This window comes from Prunus avium, chromosome 1 (assembly GCF_965620075.1).
Source record: "Prunus avium chromosome 1, drPruAviu1.hap1.1, whole genome shotgun sequence".
NCBI classification, from domain to species: domain Eukaryota; kingdom Viridiplantae; phylum Streptophyta; class Magnoliopsida; order Rosales; family Rosaceae; genus Prunus; species Prunus avium.
This window is the reverse complement of record NC_142284.1, coordinates 10,135,388-10,160,889: the sequence shown is the minus strand read 5'-3', so window position 1 is coordinate 10,160,889 and position 25,502 is coordinate 10,135,388. Positions and strand designations below refer to the sequence as shown.

The 25,502-nt window shown below is 37.0% G+C and overlaps 2 long non-coding RNA genes and 1 pseudogene across 2 annotated transcripts; 1 reads left to right on the top strand and 2 right to left on the bottom strand.

Moving 5' to 3' along the window:
* Positions 1 to 7,265: 7,265 nt before the first annotated feature.
* On the bottom strand, positions 7,266 to 9,165 carry LOC148297271 (uncharacterized). The gene is made up of 4 exons (XR_015836127.1): positions 8,735 to 9,165; positions 8,179 to 8,270; positions 8,046 to 8,091; positions 7,266 to 7,614 (listed from the first exon to the last, which is right to left on the bottom strand). It is a non-coding gene; the product is annotated as an uncharacterized LOC148297271 (long non-coding RNA).
* Positions 9,166 to 9,699: 534 nt separating this feature from the next.
* LOC148297270 (uncharacterized) lies at positions 9,700 to 11,666 on the bottom strand. The gene is made up of 2 exons (XR_015836129.1): positions 11,308 to 11,666; positions 9,700 to 10,402 (listed from the first exon to the last, which is right to left on the bottom strand). It is a non-coding gene; the product is annotated as an uncharacterized LOC148297270 (long non-coding RNA).
* A 3,751-nt stretch (positions 11,667 to 15,417) lies between these two features.
* Positions 15,418 to 22,152, top strand: LOC148297269 (uncharacterized; annotated as a pseudogene).
* The last annotated feature ends 3,350 nt before the right edge of the window (positions 22,153 to 25,502 follow it).

Below are 25,502 nucleotides of genomic sequence, written 5' to 3'. Positions count from 1 at the left end.
GTGCTGTTTCTAGAATATGTATGTTGTTGCATTCAGCCACACCATTATGTTCATGTGTATGAGGACATATCTTTTCATGCAGAATTATTCCATGGGTCTGGAAGTAACTTCGAAAGTCAAGATTCACATATTCTCTACCATTGCGAGAGCAAATAATCTGTAGTCTAGCTAAGAATTGGGTCTGAATCATCTTATTGAATGCTTGGAAGATGCTAAACACGTCGTGTTTATTTTTCATCAAATAAAGTCAAGTCATACGGATACATTCATCTACAAAAGTCACAAACCATTGAATGACAGAAGAAGCCGTTATAGGTCAGGGTCCCAGACATCAGATTGAATTAAAGTAAACAGAGCATTACTTTTACTCGAACTAAAAGGATAGGGCACACTGTGACTCTTGGCCAAGATGCAAGTGTCACATTTGAAGTCCAAGTCCTTAAAATCTAAGAATAAATCCGATAACGTATGTTTCATATAACTAAAAGATGAATATCTCAAACGAAGATGCCATAGCCAGATTTGCTTTGTTTGCCATCAGATGGATGCTTCACATTGTTAGCCCTGCATGTACTAAAGTCGTCCACATAATATAGATCCATCTCGTAGTACCACGACCAATGATATCCTTGGTTATAATATCCTAAAGAAAACAAAAACTCGGGTAGATTAGTGCACAACAATTCAATTGTTCAGTAACCTGACCAATTGACATCAACTTATTTGATAGAGATGGAACAAGTAAAGTATTAGACCATGAGGGAGAAGGTGATAAAGTAACTGTACCAACCACTTTCACAAGATAAGTAACTCTATTGGCATTAGCAATACTAGTTCGTATGGGTTCGGTGGTACGTAGAAAATCATCATTGGGATCAAATGTCATATGATCAGTTTTACCCGAATCAATTATCAAGCCCATGGAATCACTATTATCCGAAGTATGGAATGCATATACCAGAGTTACTGAGTGTAGAGTCATCTAGCAAGTGTCGGAGCACTAAATGATCATACCCAAGGAATAACAGATAACTGGGGTTCGACAGTTACAAGGGTGGCATGACCAGAACCATTACTTGCAGCTTCACGTTGTTTTTGGGCTTTGAGTTCATCCCACTATTCTAGATAGCCATTCAATTTGAAACAAGTTTCACGAGTGTGTTTTGGATTGCCACAGTGTGTGCAACCTACTCCATTTGTTTGGGTCTTTGGTTGGGAAGTCGTAATCTATGCAATGGAAAGATTCAGAGGTTATAGTCTGAGTCGAAATCTGGGTACAGATCTAAGTGTGGGTTTGGGTCTGGGTCAAAATCAAGGTATGAATCTGAGTCTTGGTTTGGGTCTTGGTCTGGATCTGGGTCTAATTCAGTAACTAAATTATTCTTCAAGTCCATTCTTCTAAGATCTAGGTTTGAGTCTGGGTCTGATTAAGTAACTGGGTCATTCTTGAACTCAATTCTTCTAAGATCTGGGTATGGGTGGTAGAGGAGTCAACGGTGTTGCCTCCATGGGGGGTGATCTGGTCTTCATCGCTCATGGCGGCGACGACTAGGGTTTGGCTAGGGTTTAATAGCAATCCCAATATCACTACTCTTATACCATGCTAAAATATGGGAGAGTAATTGTAGGAATTTTCTATATATTCTTCTCCTTGTCTGATGTCATATTTATAATACAATCAAGCCTTGAAGGCCAAGTAAAGCTATAACTCCTAATTCTGTTTACAATAAGAAATCAGAAATAGAAAAGGAAATAAATTACAATCAATATAGGAATCAATATGGGTATGGAGCAGTATAATATTGACGGCGATATCGATATGGAGGGGCATGAGGAGCTGGAGAATAAACCACATTTGATGCGGAACTGGTGCCGGAGGATAACCTGGATAAGGATATGGTAGTCCAGGATTAGTTGTACTAACCTGGATAAGTATATGTGAGATATTTACCAAATAGAACCCAAAAAAAAAGAGCACAAATCGTACCCAAGAAACGTTATGTTGCTTAGAAATACCACATTTTGTACTTAGCCAAAACCAACAAAATGCTTGGAGTTTTTGTTTTTGGACATAATTACTTTAATACTATTATTTAAAAGACCTTTCATTAACTTGTTTTAAGAACTTTTGACTTAATTATTTTTCTTGATGCACAATTAATATGTTCATGGTTAGCCCCAATGGGAGAAGCTTTCCAACTCCATCATCAGTATATGGGCATATGTTATGTGTTACCCATTGGTCCATGATATATTAATGGGAGAGATGATTTGGTGGGTTCTTATTATTCGGCTTGGATTACTATTCCACACAATATTATATAAATAAAGTCCCTGCTAGACTGATAGGATTTCTAGTACCTGCGCAAACGGAGTTAAAATCACTGAAAATACTTGCAAGAATACAAGGTAATTGTAGTATAAATGCTCATGCAAAGTCGTTGTCCCCAAGGATTGTTTGACTAATTTTTAATTAAACTAACTCTTAGTTAATAGTTAAAATAGATTTTATCAAAGATCTGAAATTTATGAATTTGAAAAGATTAAATTAACAATAAAAGAAATCGGAAAGTTGGGAAATAATAACAGCAAAGAAGAAAAATGTTTTTAAAAATAACAATTTAGAGAAAACTAGGGTTTAGCCTTCGCCGTCACAATCCTATGCAATTCTATCAATTACTTATGAATTTCCACATATATGCTTTGAAGGTTAGGTTTTCCTAATGAATATTTTCCTTGTGATGTTCAAGCGAAAACATATATCTAACTTGCAATCCGTCCGTGATGTTCAGATCAAATATAAACATGCAAGACTCATTAAGCTTTGTGAAAACCCTTTGAAAAACCATGCAACCCTTAAGAGCATGATATTTGCCTTAAGTGATGAACTTACAACTACTAATCACAAGAAGCCCTCCTCAATTTTAGGGTGATGTTCTAACAGAAATTGCACCAAATTACTTGTCTAAATATCCTAATGGTGATCAGTCATTAAAATAAATAGATAATTTTAACCGCGGTGATTAATAATTCAAAGCAAGCATGCATCCATTCATAAGCAAATTAATATAATTACATAGTCATGCTAAGGTTTATGGCCTCGCCCTAGCAATTTGAATTAGTTACGCATATTCATAATTAAAATCAAAGAAAATATCATTCGAATGAATAAGAAAAAAAACACCTTGAAGTAGAAGCTCTTCAAAAACCCTAGCAAAAGTCTCTGTCTTCCCCAAGATTGCATAAAAGAAAAGTCCTAAACATTGCTGTGAAAAAGAACTTAAATACCTCCTAAAACCCAGCTCCCCAATCCCCACAAGGAAACTAGGTTAAAATAAAATAATACTAGGATATAAAGTCCAAATTGGATTAGGAGAATCTGCCCACAATCTACCCAGCCACGTTTTGGCTTCAAATCTCCTCCAAATCTGGCCCAAGATAACTTGTTTTAAAGATAAAAACGTTATGAACACTTCTCCAGAAGGTCATGAACCCATCTGAGGTCATCTTGGGCTCCAAAAACGCAATAAAGGCCCAAAACGTCACTACTCCAGCACCGCGCACTGCTCCTTTATTTTATTGCCAGAAAATAACAGCTTTGTAGAAAAATCTGAAATTTTGATACGATCAAGCTAAGTGACTCACGAACGTCCTCCAACTGGAATTACTCCAAAATTCGTCCATTTGATCATGTTTTGCTCTAGAGGAAGTCGAAAGTCCTATATTGGAAATATAATTCAAAGTATCAAAATTCTTCCAAAATATTAACAAAATATACTAAGAATGTGGTTAAATATATAATATAAAATATACGCATCAGGGACCAAACCCAAATTTTGGAATATTTGTCCTAAAACCTTCTCCCACCATGTATAGGAATGGGTAATTTGGCACTGCTTTTCTGGGCGGAATATAGGACTAGGGAAGCTTCTATAATGAGGGGGATTTTGGGGAAGGGGTTGAAAAAGGGGTTCAATCCCACCATTCAATCATTTTAAAAAGTTACTCCAATATTTTCTCACTCTTGTTGGATAATGGGATTGACTCCCTCACCTCACAACCCCCTCATTATAGCCTTTCCGTAGGAGCAGAGACAATGCCGGATTCAGGATTGTTACATCAAGGGATCATAGTGTAAAAGTTTTGAAATTTTTTTTAAATGAAAAAAATAGAAATGAGGTTGATGTAAATTGGTTGGACTAACACTGAGTAAGAGTCTTTACATCCGTATTGATTCTCGAAGTCATTTTGGCCACACTTAAAAAACGAAAAGGGAAACCCTTGTAGCTAGCAGTGCAAAGTCCTTCACATAGTTGCCTGGTATGTGGAACTGGAACGACTTCAGGGTACGCTAGTTTCCATAGTACGAAATTCGAAAGGTAGGCATAGTCAGTAGGATATTTGGGATCACAATTCTTGTATTATTTTAATCCAATACTATATTTAGTTTCTATATCCTTATATTTGTATAGTATGTATACTATAGAAAAGAGAAAATGTATAAATATATGTCCGTAGACAGAAAAAGCATATGAAGTTTTAAAAACATACACAACATTTGCACTCTCCTTTTGTCCATTTACACTCCCTTTTGTTTTTTAATAGTTTTTACTATAACAAAAAAGGGAGTGTAAGTGGACAAAAGAGGAGTGGGAACATACAATTTCTAACAAAGGGAGTGTAAGTGTATAAAAGAGGAGTGGGAAAATCAGCTCCAAAAAAAAAAAAAAACACAACATTAAGTATAGTCAACTTGAAACTAGTTATTTTTAAAAAAGTTAATGTAATTTAAATTTTTTTATTAGTTTAACATTATAATTACTTTCAAATACCCGTTCCTTATTTGAAAGACCAAATTTTTTTTAAAAAAAAAATTTAAAACCTGGCTCATTTATTAGCCAACCCAACCTTCTTTTTTTTTTGGTAAATACCAAGATGTGTCCCCACACCCAAAGGGTGGGATTAATCCCCACTCAGTGTTCGGCTTGCCCCTAGCCACAAAGTGCTTTCAACCTTAGAGCAACTACAATCTCCCTTATTTTTAGTTAAGATTTAACTAAAAACAATAGAAAGCTATTTTAGGAGCTCTCTACAAAATTTCAACTCCAACCATACTCCCTAGTTTAGGGAGTCATAAATTCTCTTAATTTTTTTAAAATTCCATTTTTAAATAAAGTGTAGATGCAAAAATAAAAATAAAAAATAGTTAGCACTAAATAAATATGTTAAAATACTATTAAAATGATGCAACATTAAATTATAGAGAGTTACTAGGAGTCATTTCTCTCTTCTCAGATTTACGTGCTCTTAAATCATTTAGATATTTTATAATAAGCTCCCATTAATTTATTAGGATAATATTAATAACACATACATGATAAGGAGGCCTAGCCAAGGAAGGAGCCTCGGATACTGTATCAGCTCTTATTTTAGTACAATATACATATATTTTTATGGCCTTCTTCAATTGCATGCATGCATGCAACGAGAGATTGCCATTAGTTGATCAGAACCTTCTTTTCACGGTTTGCCTGCGCTGGACGCGCCCATCACCGCTGTTGCCGAAGTTGGTAAATCCGTCCATGTTGCCCTTGTTCCCCTTCATGTTAATACTGTCGGCTTCGATGTCAGTGCCGCCCGCTTGGCCCCCATCATAGCTGTTGTTGAAGTTGGAAAATCCCGTCGAGTTGCCTTCGTTGCCGCTCATATCAATTGTCCCTTTAATTCTAATAACGCTGCGGTTGGCTTGACCTTGACTCGACATTCTCTGGCTCTCACTGATTAGTTTTTCGTTGCGACCTGGGATCTGTGTCTTGTTTGCTTTGATGATCAACTTATTGCCTCATGGTTTCCTTTTATAGTTGTTGACATGCGCATTTGGGAGCAGAGGATATTAATACAGATTTTAATAATTATAATTAACATAATGAATTCGACGAAACTAATCCAGAATAAATTCACTAAGGATAATAGGGTTGCTTTTAGAATTTTCAAACGATAGATACTCTCTCTGCCTGTCTTCACTACAACCTGAAATTGACAAGGCAAGTGTTCTCTCAAGGATGCTAGAGTGATTGAAAATGTGTGTCTATTCCACTAAATTTATTCAAAGTATAAAGTATTCGCTCTATTAATTCAGGTAACATCACACTTCCAACTTTTTTTAAATGATTCCATTTTCAACATAGATGATTGCATTATCACAATGAATGCCTTGCATCATGCATATATACATGGTGTATAGGATTCGAAATTTATCAAGTTCAAGCTTGGTTTTGTTTGTTTCTTTTACAAACCAATCCCAAACGACCTGAAAATAGTCGAGCTTTGTGTCAAGTCAATTTACAGTCTAAGATGGTCCATTTTTACAACTAATCTTTGAGGTAATCATAAATAGAGATTTAAAATTATAAGTGTGAAAAATAACAATTAAGAATTAAAAAGATAGATCTTTAACATTTAAAAAGTACTGCAATATATAACTTCAAATATAAAGAGAAGCATGATACTTAGCCAAAACCAACAAAATGCTTGGAGTTTTTGTTTTTGGACATAATTACTTTGAAACTATTATTTAAAAGACCTTTCATTTACTTATTTTAAGAACTTTTGACTTAATTATTTTTCTTATGCACAATTAATATGTTCATGGTTAGCCCCAATGGGAGAAGCTTTCCAACTCCCTCATCACTATATGGGCATATGTTATTATGTGCTACCCATTGGTCCATGATATATTAATGGGAGAGATGATGTGGTGGGTTCTTATTATTGGGTTTGGATTACTATTCCTACTTGTGTTGGGATTAGGTTTTTTCTTGATGGTTGAAAGACCTAATTGACACAATATATAAATAAAGTCCCATCAGTAGCTGGGGGACCAAACCCAAATTTTGGAATATTTGTCCTAAAACCTTCTCCAACCATGTATAGGAATGGATAATTTGGCACTGCTTTCACTACAAGAAAAACGTTTATTAGTGGCAAGCAAGCTGGTCACAAAAAGTACCAATTTTGGTCATTGAACACAATTAGTGTCCAAATATTGGTGGTCACTGGGTGGTCACTAGAAGCTCGTCACAAATTCTATTTAGTGGCCATAATTATTGGCCACTACAACCCAAAGAATTAGTGACTTCATGTGTGTGGTCACTAATAAAATCACTCTCAGTGACCACAACTTTGGTCATTAAAGGGCGACAATTTGGTCACCAAAACATGCATTTTAGTCACTAAAACAAGGTCACGTGCCCATATTGCTGACCAAACTGGTTGGTCACTAAATGTCTATAGAACAATTGCTGACTAATTAGATTCATTTACTTTGTTCTTTATTAAAACTATAAAATCACATCATATAATCTACTAAAGATAAAATTTTGATACCTAAAAAAAAGTAAAAAATAACAAAATGGACATCATATATCATTTATAAAAAAAACTATATATGTATCAACATTCCTCCAACAAATTCACAACACACGTATCTCTCAAAAACAAAATCTAAAAATAAATTGATAAATGTATTCCGCATCCTGAATTTGTAGGAAGTTTCTCCATTATTGAGATGGCCCCTCTTGATGCTTTTGCTGTGTAATGCTTATGAGCCCATTCCTACAAACACAACCAAATACAATGAACCTACTGCTCGAAAAACCCTCTCGATTGTCTACCACACACATATTTCAGCTAAACAAGCAACAAGGAGAAACAAAAAGGAAAAAACAAAACATCAACAAGACAAACTAATAAGACTGGATCATCATCTTAACAAATAGAAAGAGAGACCCATTAAACTAAAAGAAAAATTCATGAGTGAGACACAGAGAGAGAGAGAGAGCAACTAAAAGATAATATTGAAGATAAAGTCAGCCAAAAGAAAAACCTGGAAACTTGAACCATAGAAAACAATTGTAGTAAGATAATATTGAAGATAAACTTTGCTGATATACTAGAAACTTAAAAATGAAGCTAGCCAAATTAAATCTGATGGGTTTATATTACCATAGAAAACAATTGTAGTAAGACGAGAGTTGTAAGCTAACCTCATTGACGATGAAGTCGAGGATAACTGATCCAGGATGACCAAGCCTGCATACCCAAATAAAACATTGTTTTACTTCCTTGAACTAATAATATATATGCAAAACTATAACTAATTATGTCCAAATGACATACCCATTGTAGGCTATGAATGCCATGTTCTGATAGCCAGTTGAACTCAAAGTCTGCAAAGATTTCTCACCAAACTTAAGGAACCACATCATAACCTGTAATAAATCATATCAATAAATATCTTCAACAGACAAACATGTATAGGTTAGGTTATAAATTTCACAGCAGAACCTTCTAAAATTTCACACCCATAAAATTTTATGGGTGGACTATAGGACTAGGGAAGCTTCTATAATGAGGGGGATTTTGGTGAGGGGATTGAACAAGGGGTTCAATCCCACCATTCATTCATTTTAAAGGGTTACTCCAATATTTTCTCACTCTTGTTGGATAATGGGATTGACTCCCTCACCTCACAACCCCCTCATTATAGCCTTTCCGTAAGAGCAGAGACAATGCCGGATTCAGGATTGTTACATCAAGGGATCATAGTGTAAAAGTTCTGAAATTTTTTTAAAATGAAAAAAGATAGAAATGAGATTGATGTAAATTGGTTGGACTAACACTGAGTAAGAGTCTTTACATCCGTATTGATTCGCAAGGTCCTTCACATAGTTACCTGGTATGTGGAACTCGAACAACTTCGGGGTACGCTAGTTTCCTAAACCCTTCAAGCTTTTTGTCGAACGCCTTGTGGTGTGCGCCTTGGGGTCACCTAAGCACCTCCAGAGCCAACTTTACGGCCGTCATGAAGACCCTTTTTGTCCCTTTGTGCGTCCGCCCTTAAGCAGAGAGCAGTTCAAGCATAAATGTGGTGGAGCTCAAACCCTACACCTGATGCCCCCCAAGTGAAGGAAAGAACGGTGTGGGCCAGACTTTGTCAGCAACTTTTGCTTTAAAGAAGGGAAGTTCAATTTTCCTGTCACCCTTTTTCATGTGCCTCCCTATTACCCTTCTAATTTATTGACACATGTCCCTACACTTAACTTCTAACATAACAATGTTAACTCTTTTAATAAACATAAAACAAAATCAAAGGTAATTATTAAAAAGTGAAAAAAACAACAGCCACCACCACAACCCCACCCACCCACCGGCCCGCCACCCAATTTGGACAGCCAACCTACCCATAACCTGGTCAGCCACCCCACCTCGCCGGCAGCAACCCCTCTCTCCTAGCCGTCGCCAGCAACAACCCTCCTCTTTGTCCTCCCTTTTTATCAAGCAACATCAAACTCATGAATATGATATCTTTTTCTCTGTCCTTAACCTAACAACACTAGAGGGAAAAAAAAAAAACAAAACAAAAAAAAGGGGTGGGGGTGGGGGTGGTGGGGGAACATGGCAACACCATGAATAGTTGTATTTTAGAGAGTTAAAATTTAAGTTTAACCCTAATATTATTGGAGATAGTCTCAGTTGTGTTACGTAAGTTGGAATCATTTTAATTAAGATGATGAATTGAACAAAAGTAATGGGGTTGCTTTTAGCTTTTTCAAAAGAGAGATATTTCCAGAATAAATTACGTAAGTCTGTTACTGTTGTAGAGCCATAGACTATTCATTCATAGCCATAGACTCTTCATTTATGTCAAGCTCCCATTAATTTATTAGAATAATATTATTAACACATAAAAAGGAGGCCAGGCCAAAGAAGGAGCCTGCATGTGCATCAGTTCTTATTTTAGTGTAGATATTTTAATACACACATATGATTTTGGCCTTCTTCAATTGCATGCATGCATTCGACGAGAGATTGCCATTACTTCCCTGGCGTACATTCTTTAATTTAGTACCCTTCTTCTTCTCCCTGATGTCATGAGTAATCCCTCTGATGTCATGAGTATTTGCCTGCCTCCCCCTGATGTCATGAGTAGTTGCCCGTCTTTCATGAGTATTTGCCTGCCCGTTTTGCCCACATCACCGGTGTTGGCGAAGTCGGTAAAGTCGGTAAATCCTTTGAGCTTGCCTTTGTTTCCCTTCATGTTAATATTCTCAGCTTCGATTTCACAACTGCCCGAGTCGCCCCTATTACGAGTGTTGGCGAAGTTGGCAAATTCCATCGTGATGCCGCTATTATCAGCCCCTTTAATTTTAATAAATTTGCGGTTTGGGGGATTTCCAGCATACCCTTGCCTTGAGTTGGATTCATCTTGACTCGTCATTGTCTCACTGACTAGTTTTTAGGTTTGATCTGTGTTTGCTTTGATGATCAACTTATAGTATCATGGTCTCCTTTAGTAGGTGGCGGCATGCGCAAATGCAGAGGATATTTTATGATGGCCACCCTGATCATAATGCAGAATATATTCTATATTATTGATCATAAGATTCTTCGCATATATAGTATACATTTATCTTCTTCTTTTTTTTGTGGTCAAAATATATTTATCTTCTTGGAATAATATACTACACTACTCTCGTAGTGGCCTTTCTTTTTTCTTTTTAGCTAGCTAGGTTTGATGCTCAATTGCATACGTAAGCTGGAATAATTCAACACAACTATGTGAACAACAGGGCAGCACCAAATGTGAGATATAGTAGATCCAAATATGGATCTCAAGATCTCTCTTATAATTACATAGGCTTGGTTGCATCAGAGGTTTGAAGGTGAAGAATACTAAGAATATGTGTGTTCCTTGTTTTCTTGACTTGAGATGCAGTGAAGATGAAGGGGTTGTGAAATTGGTACTTAGGTGACGAGGGGTAAATTTAACGACACAAACAAAACACAACAACACAACAATCTACACACACTTTAGATCTTGACCATATACACATATGACTAGTCAACTGCTAGTCATGAACAACCACAATCAAGAGAACACACAGAGCATGCCACAAAGTACCTGCAACCCTAGAAGATTACTAGTGACAACCTAAGCACTCAGAAGGACCCGTCAATATAGGCATCCCCTGTGCTAGCAACAACTATGGTGAAAGTGTGTGAAATCATCATTATCAAGTAAACAGCAAACAGCAGATAAAGATGACTAGTCAACCACCAAGAACACAAACCCAGAAAAATTTACAGATATGCAAAACAGAATTTGTTTACCCATAAACCCACCATTAGGAAAAACTGGGAGTCATCAACCGACCAGGCAATCCACTAAGTAGAAAAAGATTCTTACAAAGGAAACACAACCAAGTTCAAGAAACACCTAGATCTATTTAGGAAGATGAGCTATACCTCCTTCGTGCAATCTTCTTCTTCAACTTAGCAAAACTTGAAGCTCAGTTCTTCATGGCAATGGCAGCTCCTTCTCCGGCTCGTTCATCCCATGGCACTAGCTTGCAAGTTCCAACTCAGACCGAAACCAAAATTTGGATTCAAAGGAGAATGACCAATTTATTCAAGAAACCATACTCTTGAAGAAATCAATCTTGAATCTGACCTAAATATAAATGAGAGAATGATTTAAGTAGCTAGATGAAAATTCGTGTTTCAAATGCAGTTTTTCAAAATGAAATCAATTGGAACAACTCATAGATGAAGTATACGGTTCTCTCTTGAGGAAGAAGAAGAGAAAGATGTCAAACCAATCTTTCCAAAACTTCCGCCCAAAAGAGACCCCTGCCAAAAGAGGAATTCACACTAGCCTTTACAAACAAAAGAATCCCTTAGGTCAGAATGACACATGGCAACAGAGAGAGAAAAGAGAATAGGACAAAACAGTTGGTTAACCAGCTGGAAATCCTATAGAGCAAGGATGACTAGTCATCATTTATGAAAACAGTTTAATGCATGATATGCAATGCATGATTTACCTTTGTCAATTTGCTTGAACCTCCATAGAATAGATGATAGTTAAGAACACCTAGAGATGCTATTCTTAATCTAAACTTTGAGCTTGATAAATACAATAAAAATCATATTACAAAATTGTCAAGGGAAGCCAAAAGAATTAATCAAAATTCATACATTAACAGGCTGTTGAGGCCACAACACAATATGGTTCATTGCACAAAACATAGTACAATTTGAAGCCCTTTAATGTCATTCTTGTTTGAGGCTTTAACATATGAGATTGACTATGTTGTTGGGGTTTTGAGTTTGGGGAAGAAAATGGTAAAGTTGGAAAAAAGAGAGAGAAAAGGATATTGAGATAATGAGGTGTTTCCAGTGGCAAGGAGGATAGGGGTTGTTGCTGGCGGGATGGGGTGGCTGACCAGGTTGGATGGGTGGGGGAGTTGGTTGAGGTTGTGTGGGTGGATGGGCCTGTAGGCTGTTGGTTTTTGTTTTTAACTTAATAATTAGCTTTGTTTTTGTTTTATTTTTATTAAAAAAAATTAGCAGCATTATGTTAGAAGTAAAGGCCCCGTTTGGTGGGCTGGCTTGGACTGGTTAGGATGGGCTTCGAAGCATTGGATTGGTTTGGCTTGGACTGGCTAGGCTTCGAGTCCAATCCTGTTCATTTTTGCACCAAACAACATACTCGAATTAACTTCTTCTTTTTTTAATAAATCAGATTTTTATTTTATTTTTTATTAACAATTCAAAATACAATTTTTTTGCCTCAGATTGAAGAAAAGCCCTAGAACCATACGCAAAATCCTAAACAAATCAAGAAGAGAACTCATAACATCAATAATCAAACCCAAAATCAAACTCATATCAAGATTTTATAAATAAAAAATCAGAAAAAATCAAACTCATATCAAGATTTAAGAGAACAGAAAAAAATAATAAATCAAACTCATATCAAGTTTAGAAAAATAGAAAAGAAAAAAAAAAAAAATCTATTGCTAGTTGTTTTCCTTCTTTGTCTCTGTTTTCTTTGATTCCTGTAGCTATTGGGCTTTGTTTGATTTTGTTTTCGAAGTGGATTTAATCATAGGAACCAGGTTAGTCAACATGATAGACGACTGAGATTTCTTCAATCTTTAGATTGCTCCGGTGATGCCTCGCACAGGAGAGAGCATACCGCGGAGGCGATGGGTCAAAGGTGGTGGGGAGAGAGAGAGAGAGAGAGAGAGAGAGAGAGAGAGAGAGAATATAAAAGAGGAGAATACAGAAGAAGGCAACGAGATGGATGGGAAGGAGAGAGACAGCGACTGAGGTTTCATTGTAAACCCACATATGGGGTTGGGTTTCATAACCCTAGTTATTTAGGACATGGATCTGAAGGTCCATATCCAGCCTGAGATACATTTAAGTCCACCAAACAATGGTTAGGATCCATGTCCATTTTAATTGGAAATATCCCATCCAGTCCAGCCCACCAAAACAAGGCCTAAGTGTCATGAAAATTGGACTCAAAAAAGGGACCCATGTTGCATCCTGGGAAATGGCCATTGCAATACCGATTCAAATTCAAGTTGCCTTTGTTTTGAATTTTTTTTTAGCATGACTTGGCTCATTAAAATTGAGGAGTTGCTCCTTAAAATTAATGGGTTTTTGATACTTGTAAAATTCCATAAATATTGACAAAGTTTCAACAAAAAATAAAAAAGAATATTAAAATAATTTGACACGTGTCAAAATCACATTGGTTGTAAGGAGGAGCTCCTCCTCAATCTTAAGGAGACAAGTTTTTTCATTAAAACCCAACAACTAATAGATCAACGGTTGTTATTAGAAATAGGCAATTTCAACGGGAATTTTTTTTATCCAACTCCTAAAACAAATATTTTTCATTTCTCACTTTGTTAATTGCTTTTCGTTTTAAGTGAAATTATATTATGCTTTACACTTTGATTTTTTTTAGGTCAAAATATTTAGAAAATCAAATCATGAAAACAAAAATCATTGTCAAGAAAAATTAACAACAAAGGTTAACCATTATTAAACAATTTCTTAAAGCGCTAGACTCTTAGAGTCCGTAGGGTTGGAGGACAGAAGTGTTTAAATCCGGATAATACATGAATAGTTGTATTTTAGAGAGTTAAAATTTAAGTTTAACCCTAACATTATTGGAGATAGTCTCAGCTGTGTTACGTAAGTTGGAATCATTTTAATTAAGATGATGAATTGAACAAAACTAATCGAGAATAAATTCACTTAATGATAATGGGGCTGCTTTTAGCTTTTTCAAAAGAGAGATATTTCCAGAATAAATTACGTAAGTCTGTTGCTGTTGTAGAGCCATATATAGACTCTTCATTTAGCTATAGACTCTTCATTAATGTCAAGCTCCCATTAATTTATTAGAATAATATTAATAACACATAAAAAGGAGGCCAGGTCAAAGAAGGAGCCTGCATCAGTTCTTATTTTAGTGTAGATATTTTAGTACACACATATGATTATGGCCTTCTTCAATCGCATGCATGCATGCGACGAGAGATTGCCATTACTTCCCTGGCGTACATTCTTTAATTTAGCACCCTTCTTCTTCTCCCCGATGTCATGAGTACTTGCCTGCCCGTTTTGCCCACATCACCGGTGTTGGCGAAGTCGGTAAATCCTTTGAGGTTGCCTTTGTTTCCCTTCATGCTAATATTCTCAGCTTCGATTTCACAACTGCCCGAGTCGGCCCCATTACGAGTGTTGGCGAAGTTGGTAAATCCCATCGTGTTGCCGCTGTTGTCGCTCATATCAACCCCTTTAATTTTAATAACTTTGCGGTTGGGGGGATTTCCAGCATACCCTTGCCTTGAGTTGGTTTCATCTTGACTCGTCATTGTCTCACTGACTAGTTTTTAGGTTTGATCTGTGTTTGCTTTGATGATCAACTTTTTGTATCATGGTCTCCTTTAATAGTTGGTGGCATGCGCAAATGCAGAGGATATTTTATGATGGCCACCCTTATCATAATACAGAATATATTCTATATTATTGATCATAAGATTCTTCGCATGTATAGTATACATTTATCTTCTTCTTTTTTTTTTTTTTCTGGGTCAAAATAAATTTATCTTCTTGGAATAATATACTACACTACTCTCGTAGTGGCCTTTCTTTTTTCTTTTTAGCTAGCTAGGTTTGATGCTCAATTGCATACGTAAGCTGGAATAATTCAACACAACTAATCCAGAACAAAATTCACTAAGGATAATGAAGGATATTTTTGCTTTTTTCAAAAGAAGAGAGAGACATCCATCATCCATGTGCAATATTCCTCACTCAATTTATTAGTGCGCATCGATTCTCAATCCTAATCAATAATGGGTCGGTTCACGTTTAACAAAGAAATCAGGGGCTTGTTTCTTAAGTTGCTTTTGTTTTCTTTCTTTCCATCAAGGGAGGAGGATGTTAAAGTATCAACACCAAGCCAATAATTCAACAGCCCAAGGAAGATAAACAACCCATGCCCAGCCCAATGTTAAAGAGAAAATATCTACACAATTCTAAAGTTGCATGTCGGTTAGTATAGTCTAGCAAAGTTAGATATCCTATATTATTGTAGTAAAAATAAGAAAGAAGAGAAGTAGAAGTGAGAAGTCAAGAAGAAGAGTGACCAATAAGCTATAGAGCTAAGTAGTTCTTGTGAGGAGTGTGAGTGTTAGAGTTTGTCTCTAGAAAGTTAGAAAGAGTGCTTGTAAGAGTTGGTTTCTTCTTTGAGAGTTGTCTTATTGTAGTATTTTGTGAGTCTAATACAAGTAATTTGTTTACTTGTTTTGTCTCCAACCATTCTATATTAGAGTTCTGTACTCTAATTTTAATTCTCAATAATTGGTATCAGAGCGGGACAATTAGAGACTGATTCTGCTAGAGCTTCCTTGAGTCGTGAGGAGTTTATCTCTACAAGTTTGTATATTTAGATCAAACTTGTTCGGTACTGCCGAAATTCTACCAACACGATAGTTGATCTTCACGTAGTTAGAGGAATCAAGAAGCTCAACAACAAAAATTACAACACGTGGGCGACATGTATGGAGTCTTATTTACAAGGTTAAGATCTTTGGGATGTTGTTGGGAGTAACAAAGTTACATAGTCGCCAGAAGACAACAGTGAGACTTTTCGTAAGTGGAAGATCAAAACAGGTAAAGCCACGTTTGCCCTAATGACAACAATTGTAGAAGAAATATTGGAGCATATAAGAAAAGCCAAAACACCGAAAGAAGCATGATACACCTTTACAACACTCTTTTCAAGGAAGAATGACACAAGATTGCAGCTTCTTGAGAACGAGTTGTTATCAGTTGCGCAACGTGACATGACGATTGCTCAGTACTTCCACAAGGTAAAGTCAATATGCCGTACAATTTTTGAATTAGATCTTACTGCTGCTATTGTGGAATCTAGGATAAAAAGTGACAGGACCCGCCCCAAATTTCCTCGGAAATCGGGACAGATCCCGTCTAATATCCGACATCCTACAGATGTCGGGCCCACTTACTAAGAACCGAGACTTCTACCAAAAATTTTGGCAGAGTCTCCCCTGTAAACAAGACATATCCCAACAATTTCAACCTGTCAAAAACACAGATATTTACAACCCAACAACCAGCATGCATTACACAAGGTATAGTGTTACAAACCATGGCCTCCGGCCTCAGAAATCACATCCTAACAGGGCGATAACAGAGCAAGTCTAACAGAATTCAACAAACCAGCAAAAATGAAGTTTTACGATTTTACAGAGTATAGAACTCTACGAAGGCTCAGTGTACTGAAGCTCGCGATTCGGGAGCACACGACACAGCTCGGCTGCTCGTTCCAGTCAACTACTGGCTGTGGGGCGCAAAACAGAAAATTGTGAGTGGACAAAACAAAGTTTAGTTCCAATTAAATCAAAATAATATAACCCCACCGTTAGAAAATCATGCATAAAACCAATGTATTAAAAACCATCATATTCATATATATATATATATAGTTTGCTCAAACCCGAGCTAAATACGAAATCCAGTGAAACTTACAAATCAACCCATCCAAACCTTTCCTTATAAATCTCAAATCAAACTCTCGAAACACGTGCCCACTGGCACGAAGAGCAGGGGAAGTATCCTCACTCAGAAACAAGAACAAATGAATAGCTATATAATATAAGAGATATTCTATATATATATATATATATATATATATATATATATATATATATATATATATATATATATGTGTAAATATGACACACCTAATTGTACCGGGGAAACAATCCAATAGGGGATTGGTGACTAGCTCACAATTATCAGCCCTCAAACGGACTATGGGGCTAGGGACGAGCCGTCCAACTGGGGGACTAACTCTCAGCCAGCACGTACGGACGAAGAATCAAGACCCGTACGCCTGTAAACAGTCCTATGCGCGCAGACTACCCAATTAAGGGTCTACAGCGACACTCCGTTAAGGTATGCCCCGGGTTCCGACATTTCCAAGTATCTCACAATTCCATATCCACAATCCAAATCAGGGGAGGTACACAGGGTAGTGCTTATAGCACTCCAAATTGACTTTCTACTCTTGCATCTTTCCATGCCTTACAACCAATCCCAAGTACCCCCACATAAACTCAACATAAAGTACTTTCCCAAATAGTTTGCATATATAATTCAAGATACTTGAATATGTCTAAAACCCAAACATAACACCCATACTTTATAAAAATATTAGCTTCGAATAATAAGTATAAAGTAAATTTCCATAAACCCTTAAATTCTTATGCATAGAAATTTCATCATAAAATTCATGCAATTTATTTGAAAACAAAGTCCACTCACAAGTAGTCCCAAGCTGCGTGACCCTGAGAGGGTCCTGCTTGCTGTGAAGGAGGTGTCGGATTACTTATTTCAGAATACGAGCATGATATTAAAATCCAATGCTTCAAAAGAAGACTTTAAATTAAAATCCTAATTTCCCGGGTTTCCCTTAAACACGAGGAACGAGACGTCCCTAAGGTCCAACTAAAGGTTTCAAGCGCTGGAAAAGTCTCGGAAGACACTCGGTCAACCGGACGGTCAAAACTTTAAGTTGATGAACCGGAACATCCGGGGCTCCGATTCACGATCTGCGAATTCCTATACAATCCTAGGAATACCAGGAACAACATACGTGAAATTGGGTTTGATCCAACGGTCCAAACACATCAAACCCGAAAATCACAGAATATGTCAAATTCGTTCGAGGCCCAAACGATATCCAAATTGAGATCCGTAAACTCCTACGCGCTCGTGACAACACAAGGATCATTTTAGGATAAAATGTGACCTCTGCCAGACTGCCCACGCGCCGCCCCACGCGCTGCCGCGCGTGGGTGGCTTGATCACTGTTCAGGTGACCGGAAAAACTTAGAATCTTGGCTCCAAACTCCTACCCTAGGTAAAAACCCCTAATTTAGAGTCACTTTTGTTCTTGGGTAATGGCCAAAAAGTGGCCGAAAGTGACCGGAAATTCAAATTGAAAACCGGCAGATTCTAGGGTTCAAAATTGAGTTGCTAAACTTAGAAATCAGCCAAAACCTACCCAACAGCCAGTTAGAGCACGAAGAGTAGATGAGAAACCATACCTCACTCATCGGAAACGGTGGCCAGACGGCGGAGATCGAAGGCCGTGAAGTGTCGCGATTTTTCGGCGAGTTTTCTGCGTTTTCCGGCGAGTCTCAACAGTTCCAGGAGCTGTGCTGGCCGGGGAAGAGAGAGGATGAGGTGGCGGTTCGATCTTGACTGGTCTCGCGGCCGGTGGTGCAGCGTGGCGGCGACCGTGGCTGCTGGAAGTGGCGGCTGAAGCAAAAGTCGGGGAGGGGGGTGTCGCACGCGAGAGAGGGAGAGAGAGAGAGAGAAATAGAAAATGAAAAATGAAATTATGATTTTATCCAAATTAATTTCTGAAAATTTTCAATTAGGCCCTTAATGATTTTTCGATCGTATCTTCTTCGTTTCAAGTCCGAATCGAGCCTACCGCGTGTCTACGGACTCAGCTCAATACAACCTTCCTAAAAGTATCACCCGTTGCTCCAAACTCTCTCCGGATAAAAATTGACCTTTTTGCCCCCACTTCAAGGGCAAAATTGGAAATTCCATTTTTTAATTTAATTCATTAGTGAATAGTCTTATTTTTGGGTCGGGATGTTACAAAAAGAATAATTATTCATGATCTAAGACTTAAATACTGAGGCTTCATTGCCGCTATACAAAGATGGCCGACTCAACCATCACTTGTTGAGTTTGAAAATTTTCTTATCGATCAAGAAGCTATGGCTAAGCAAATGGGAGGGGTCTCGTCAAAGGTGAGGAGGAAGCGTTCTACACCAACATAAGTAAAGGAAACTTCAAGTAGCGCATCGGTGGTGGATCTAAAAGAGAAGGTGATAAGGAGAAAGGTCATCAAGGAGAAGGAAGTTCTCGGCCAGGGGGAGTTTCAAAGTTTCACGGCAACTGTGGTCAATTCAAGAATAATAAATATTCAAAAGTAAATGCTACAATTGTGGAAAGAAGGGCCACATGGCAAAAGATTATTAGTCCAACAAAAGAATCGCTGAGTCTAATACTGCTACTTCCAACTTAAAGGAGAAAAGTGAAGACGATTAGGACGTGGAAGCATCTCTCGCTATAGAGGAAGATGAGGTAGCTCTCACTATGACAACACTTGAATTGATGGACTACAAGAATAACCGGATCGTCAACTCAGGCAACTCAAACCACATGACAGGTGATAAAGAGAAGTTCAAAAACCTTACTGAGTACAAGTGCAATTGTGTGGTGGTGACAGCCAACAACTCAAGGTTACTAATAACCCACATCAGTGAGACAATAGTCGTACCCTGATACAATCCTAACTAGGTGGCGCTTCAAGACGTCTACCATGTTCTAGGCATGAAGAAGAATTTGCTTTCAGTGTCGTAACTCACATCATTAGGCCACACTATGTCTTGTTCGGTCTAAGAGATGTGAAGGTGTATCGAGACCTTAAGATCTTAGGGATGCCAACAATGGAGGGACGACAACTGGAGTTAGTCTACTTAATGTCCGCAAAGTTTGCATATGTGGACCAGACAAGAAAGAACGAGACAACAGATTTATGGCACATGAGATTAGGTCATGATAGTTATCACAAGTTAAGTATGATGATGAAGAAATCAATGATTAAGGGCCTTCCTCAGCTTGATGTGAGAACAAATACGGTCTGTGCAGGATGCCAATATGATAAAGCACATCAACTACCATACGAAGATTCGAATTTCAAAGTAAAAGAATCATTAAAGTTAACTCAATCTGATGTGTTTGGATCCGTCAAGCAACCGCCGATTAGTAGGATGAGATACATGGTGGCATTCATTGATGACTTCTCCAGGTATACGTGAGTGAAAGAAAAATCCGACACATTTTCAAAGTTTAAAGAGTTTAGAGAGACAGTTGAAGGAGAAGTGGGAAAAAGATTATCTGTCTATGCATAGATAATCGAGGAGAATATACCTTAAATGAGTTCTGCCTGTATCCACTAGAATCTCAAATACCTGATTAGTTAACATGTGCAATACACCATAACAGAATGGTGTAGCAAAGAGAAAGAACCGGCATCTTGTAGAGATATATCGAAGCATGCTGCATGCCAAGAATGTGCCTGGAAGGTTTCGAGCTGAAGTTATGAGAATTGCAGCCCATGTGATCAACAAACTTCCTCAACAAAGGTTAAAATTTGTTTCACCCTATGGGATATGAAACCTGTATTTAGTTACTTTCGAGTATTTAGTTGCGTCTGCTACTTATTTCTTCGAAGTAATTTACGTAGCAAGTTTGACAAAAAGGCAGTTAGATGTATCTTTGTGGGATACGATAGCTAAAGAAAATGGTGGAAATATCGTGATCCTACGAATGGAAGGTGTTACACATCACTAGATGTGGTGTTTGATGAAGCATCATCTTGGTGAGCATGAAGATTGTGGTGATGATGATGTGCAAGGAGTAACTCAGAATCCTTGGCAAACTGGTGTACATCAACAACCATTAGAAGAAGTTAGACCTGGTGAAATGGGAGTATTAACTCCACAATCACAACTCAGAAGGTCAATGAGAATATGAAAGCCAAATCCTAAATACGCCAACGCAACCACAGCAGAAGAAGCAGTTGAACCTGAGACATTTAAAGAAGCATCACATAGTTTGAATGGGTTACAACTATGAGAGAATAGATCAATGCACTAGAGCAAAATCAGACTTGGGATTTGGTGCCAAATATGGGTGTACAAGATAAAGCGTCGTCCTAATGGATTGGTCGAGAGGTACAACGCTCGTTTGGTGGCTCGAGGTTTCCCTCAATAATACGGACTAAATTATGATGAAAGATTTTAGTCTAGTAGCAAAGCTTATGACCGTACAAGTCCTACTTGCACTTGCGGCAAACAAAGATAAGAACTTGTACCAGATGGATGTGAAGAATGCATTTATGTATGGGGAGTTGGATCGAGAAATCTACATGATTCAACCAATGGGCTTTGAGAACAAAGTTTATATTGAGTATGTGTACAAGCTGAAAAATGCACTTTACGGATTGAAGTAAGAGCCAAGAGCATGGTACAATAAGATTGCTGAATTTCTCTCTCGAAGTGGTTATTCAGAGGCACTTGCAAATTCCATCTTATACGTGGATAATCTAATCATCATTGGTGATGACGAGGAAGAAATTCACCAAACGAAGGAGAATTTGTCAGTTTGTTTTCATATGAAAGAACCGGGACAACTCAAACACTTTCTTGGGCTAGAGGTCGATCGCACATAAGAAGGAATGTTTCTGTTACACCGAAATATGCAAAATATTTGTTACAAAAGTTTGGAATGCTTGAATGCAAGCCAATCTTAACGCCGATGGAACCTAATGTCAAGATGTGCACATATGAAGGCAACGACTTGGAAGATGCAACGATGTATTTATAATTGGTGGGTAGTCTAATCTACTTGACATTTACTCGACCTAACATTTCATATGCAGTTGTTGTGATGAGTCGATACATACAAAATCCAAAGAAGTTTCATTTGGACGCAATTCATCGAATACTGAGGTATGTGAAGAGCACAATTGACTATGGTCTCTTGTACAAGAAAAGTGAAGATTGCAAGAAAGTTGGTTATTACGATGCTGACTATGCTGCAGATCATGACACTTGTCAATCAACTACCGGGTACGTGTTTAAGCTTGGTTCAGGAACAATTTCTTAGTGGAGCAAGAAACAGCCGACAGTATCTTTGTCAACCACAGAAGCAGAGTAAAGGGCAACATCAATGACAACTCAAGAGATTACGTGGTTGACACAACTGATGAATGATCTACATCAATTGGCAAATTATTTAGTGGCGTTATACTGTGACAATCAATCGAGAGTTCGTTTGGCGGAAAATCTAGTTCTTCACACAAGAACTAAGCATGTGGAGATACACTATTATTTTATCAAAGAAAAAGTTTTGCAAGAAGAGATTCAGATGAGACATATCAATATAGATGATCAAGTTATAGATTTGTTCACAAAAGGTTTGAGTACCGGCAATTTCAAAAAAAATTGTCAACTTAATGTGGTGCAAAGAATGTGAGCTAGTATTGAGGGGGAATCTGAATGTGAGCCTAACCCAATGTTAAATAGAAAATATCTACACAATTCTAGAGTTGCATGTCGGTTAGTATAGTCTAGAAAAGTTAGATATCCTATATTTTATGAAAGAATAGAAGTAGAAGTGAGAAGTCAAGAATAAGGGTGACCAATAAGCTATAAAGCTAAGTAGTCCTTGTGAGGAGTGTGAGTATTCTAGAGTTTGTCGCTAGAAAGTGAGAAAGAGTGCTTGTAAGAGTTGGTCTCTCCTTTGAGAGTTGTCTTGTTGTAATATTTTGTGAGTCTAATACAAGTAATTTGTTTACTTGTTTTGTCTCCAACCATTCTATATTAGAGTTGTGTACTCTAATTTTCTCAACAATTGGAATCAGAGTGGGACTGTCAGGGATTGATTATGCTAGAGTTTCCTTGAGTCGTGAGGAGTTTATCTCTACAAATTTGCATCTTTAGATCAAGCTTGTTCGATACTACCAAAATTCTACCAACACGATAGGTGATCTTCACGTAGTTGGAGGAATCAAGAAGCTCAAAAAAAAAAAAATTACAATTCGATATATATAATTTTAAATAAGTTGAGTTTAAGCAAATCTATATTAAAATTTCAATTCGATATATATATTTATAAACATGGAGCTTCAGTTGCTAGATCCCTCAAATATGGTTTAGGAAAAGTGTCATAACCCGATTCGAAAATAAAGAATACTCCCGAATCAGGGTGCGTGAATTGAAAGGAATAAATAAAAGGACTGAAAAATTGATTAAAATACATTACCATTATATATATATTTTTTAAAATTAATAATCTTACAAGGTTACAAGATATAAATAAAAGTTTAACACTCTAAACTAGTCCAACTTCTCTGGTTTCGGCTTTGCCTTGCCCACTAATTGATCTGGAAAACAAAGTAGGTGAGGGGATGAGCAAACCACCGCTCAGTGAGTAGATTATGTAATATGCCAGTCAAGCAATGTCATTTTACACACTCTAGAAAATATAATATAAATATACACAATCCAAATCATATCACATCATTCCTTCAAATCTTGGTTATCCTGCACAAATTGTACCCAGTACATGACCCCTATTGGCCTCACTGCCATATGTCCCCGTCTGGTACACATTTATCCTTCAGATACCCTATCACTGAAGTTCTCATGTTCCATGAATAACACATACTTCACAAAAACTCCAAATAATATATAATATTGCACAAATTAGACATGCTTGACTTGAAAATAGAGAGAGACTTGTAAATAGAATAAATCCATGATTTATCACAAAATAAGAACTTTTAGAACACATTACATAACCCACTCACCAAGATAAGTATGAAATATTGCAAGACAAACACACATGCTCTTCATCTTGTTTCTTTTTCTTCCTTCTCTCTCTCTCTCTCTCTCTCTCTCTCTCTCTCTCTCTCTCACTACTTCATGGTAGAAATCTATAATAAAGGATTGGAATGAAGGATTGAAGTAAGGAAGCATGATATTTATAGAAGAGGTTATGCATGCACCCAAATAATATTTATATAAACAATATTTTAAACCACCACCAAAAGATAAGATATAAAATTAAGGGAATAATGTGACTCATCCCCTTTGGCCAATGATATCACAACACCACCACCAAAAGATAAGATAAGAGGAAGGGAATAATGTGAGTCATCGAGTTAGAAGAGAGGAATGATACAATGAATGGGGAGGAAGAGAATAAGAAACAATCTTAGGCTAGGTGACTCACCAACTTTAGACTAGATGACTCACCTCCAATAGATGAACAACTCATCCCAATTTAGGATAAAAATAATATTTTTTGAAGAGAAAGTAAGAGGGAAAGGGGGAAGAATGGGAGGATGATGGTTTGATTAAAACAAATTCTAAGTCTCTACACATGGATAACAAGAATGGTGTCATCTTTCAACTAAAAGGATAATCTCATACTAGACTCAAGATTTAATAACATATAAATCTTCACAATAAATATTTAAATAAGAAAATTCATATTAATAAATAATTATTATATATATTTTTTTATAGGTTCTCACAAAAAGATAGATCCATGGATTCCTTGTCCAATATATATTCCTCATTGAAGTTACTACTGTAGGTCCCTAATAACAATAAGAATCTCTGAATTCACAACTTGCAGTTGTATGGATGGTGGAAAGTTTAGTTAGCTTTGCGAGTAGTTCCAAAATTCCTATACCCTAATTTCAGAAAATTCACACCACGATGGTCAAACGGGTTGAGTCAAGAAAATTTAGAATAAATTTAAGGATTTTCTGTGCTTTTGCAATTAGGGTATAGGAATTTTGGACACAGAACTGTAAATTTGTCTTTCTCTGCCTAGACCCAAACCAGCCAGCATCTGGAGAAAGGTAGGATGAATCAACACCTCCTACTAATGGGGATCTACTAACCAATGCAACCGGGAAACCTTCTATCAAAAGTTCTGAACTAGCATGGGTGAGTTTGATGAAATTTTTGTTACTTTTAGTTGTTTATTTTCTAATATGAACAATCATGCACAAAAGTGGTGGGTGTGATTTGTTAGAGTGGGTGGACTCAAAAATGTGTGAACATTCAAAGCAAATCATTCCTGGGCTCTTGCGAAACATGAGAAGCATGGAAGAGGAAGTGAAGTCACAAAAAGCTAGAAAGAAAAAGCTTCAGTTTTTGGTTGGGATATGTTTAAGTGTAATGTTATGTGTGTTTGTTTATGGGTTTTGGAAATGGAAAAATAGGGTGGGGAAAAATCTAAAATTGGAATTAATGTAATGAAAATGCTTTGATGTACTTGGCTTTTGAGTGTGTAAGGTCTGTTAATGTATATGAAAAACTATGTTCTTGGCTTTTGAGTGTGTAAGGTGAGTGTGTAAGGTCTGTTAATGTATATGAAAAACTATGTTCTTGGCTTTTGAGTGTGTAAGGTCTGTTTGTGTATGTGAACAACAATGTTAT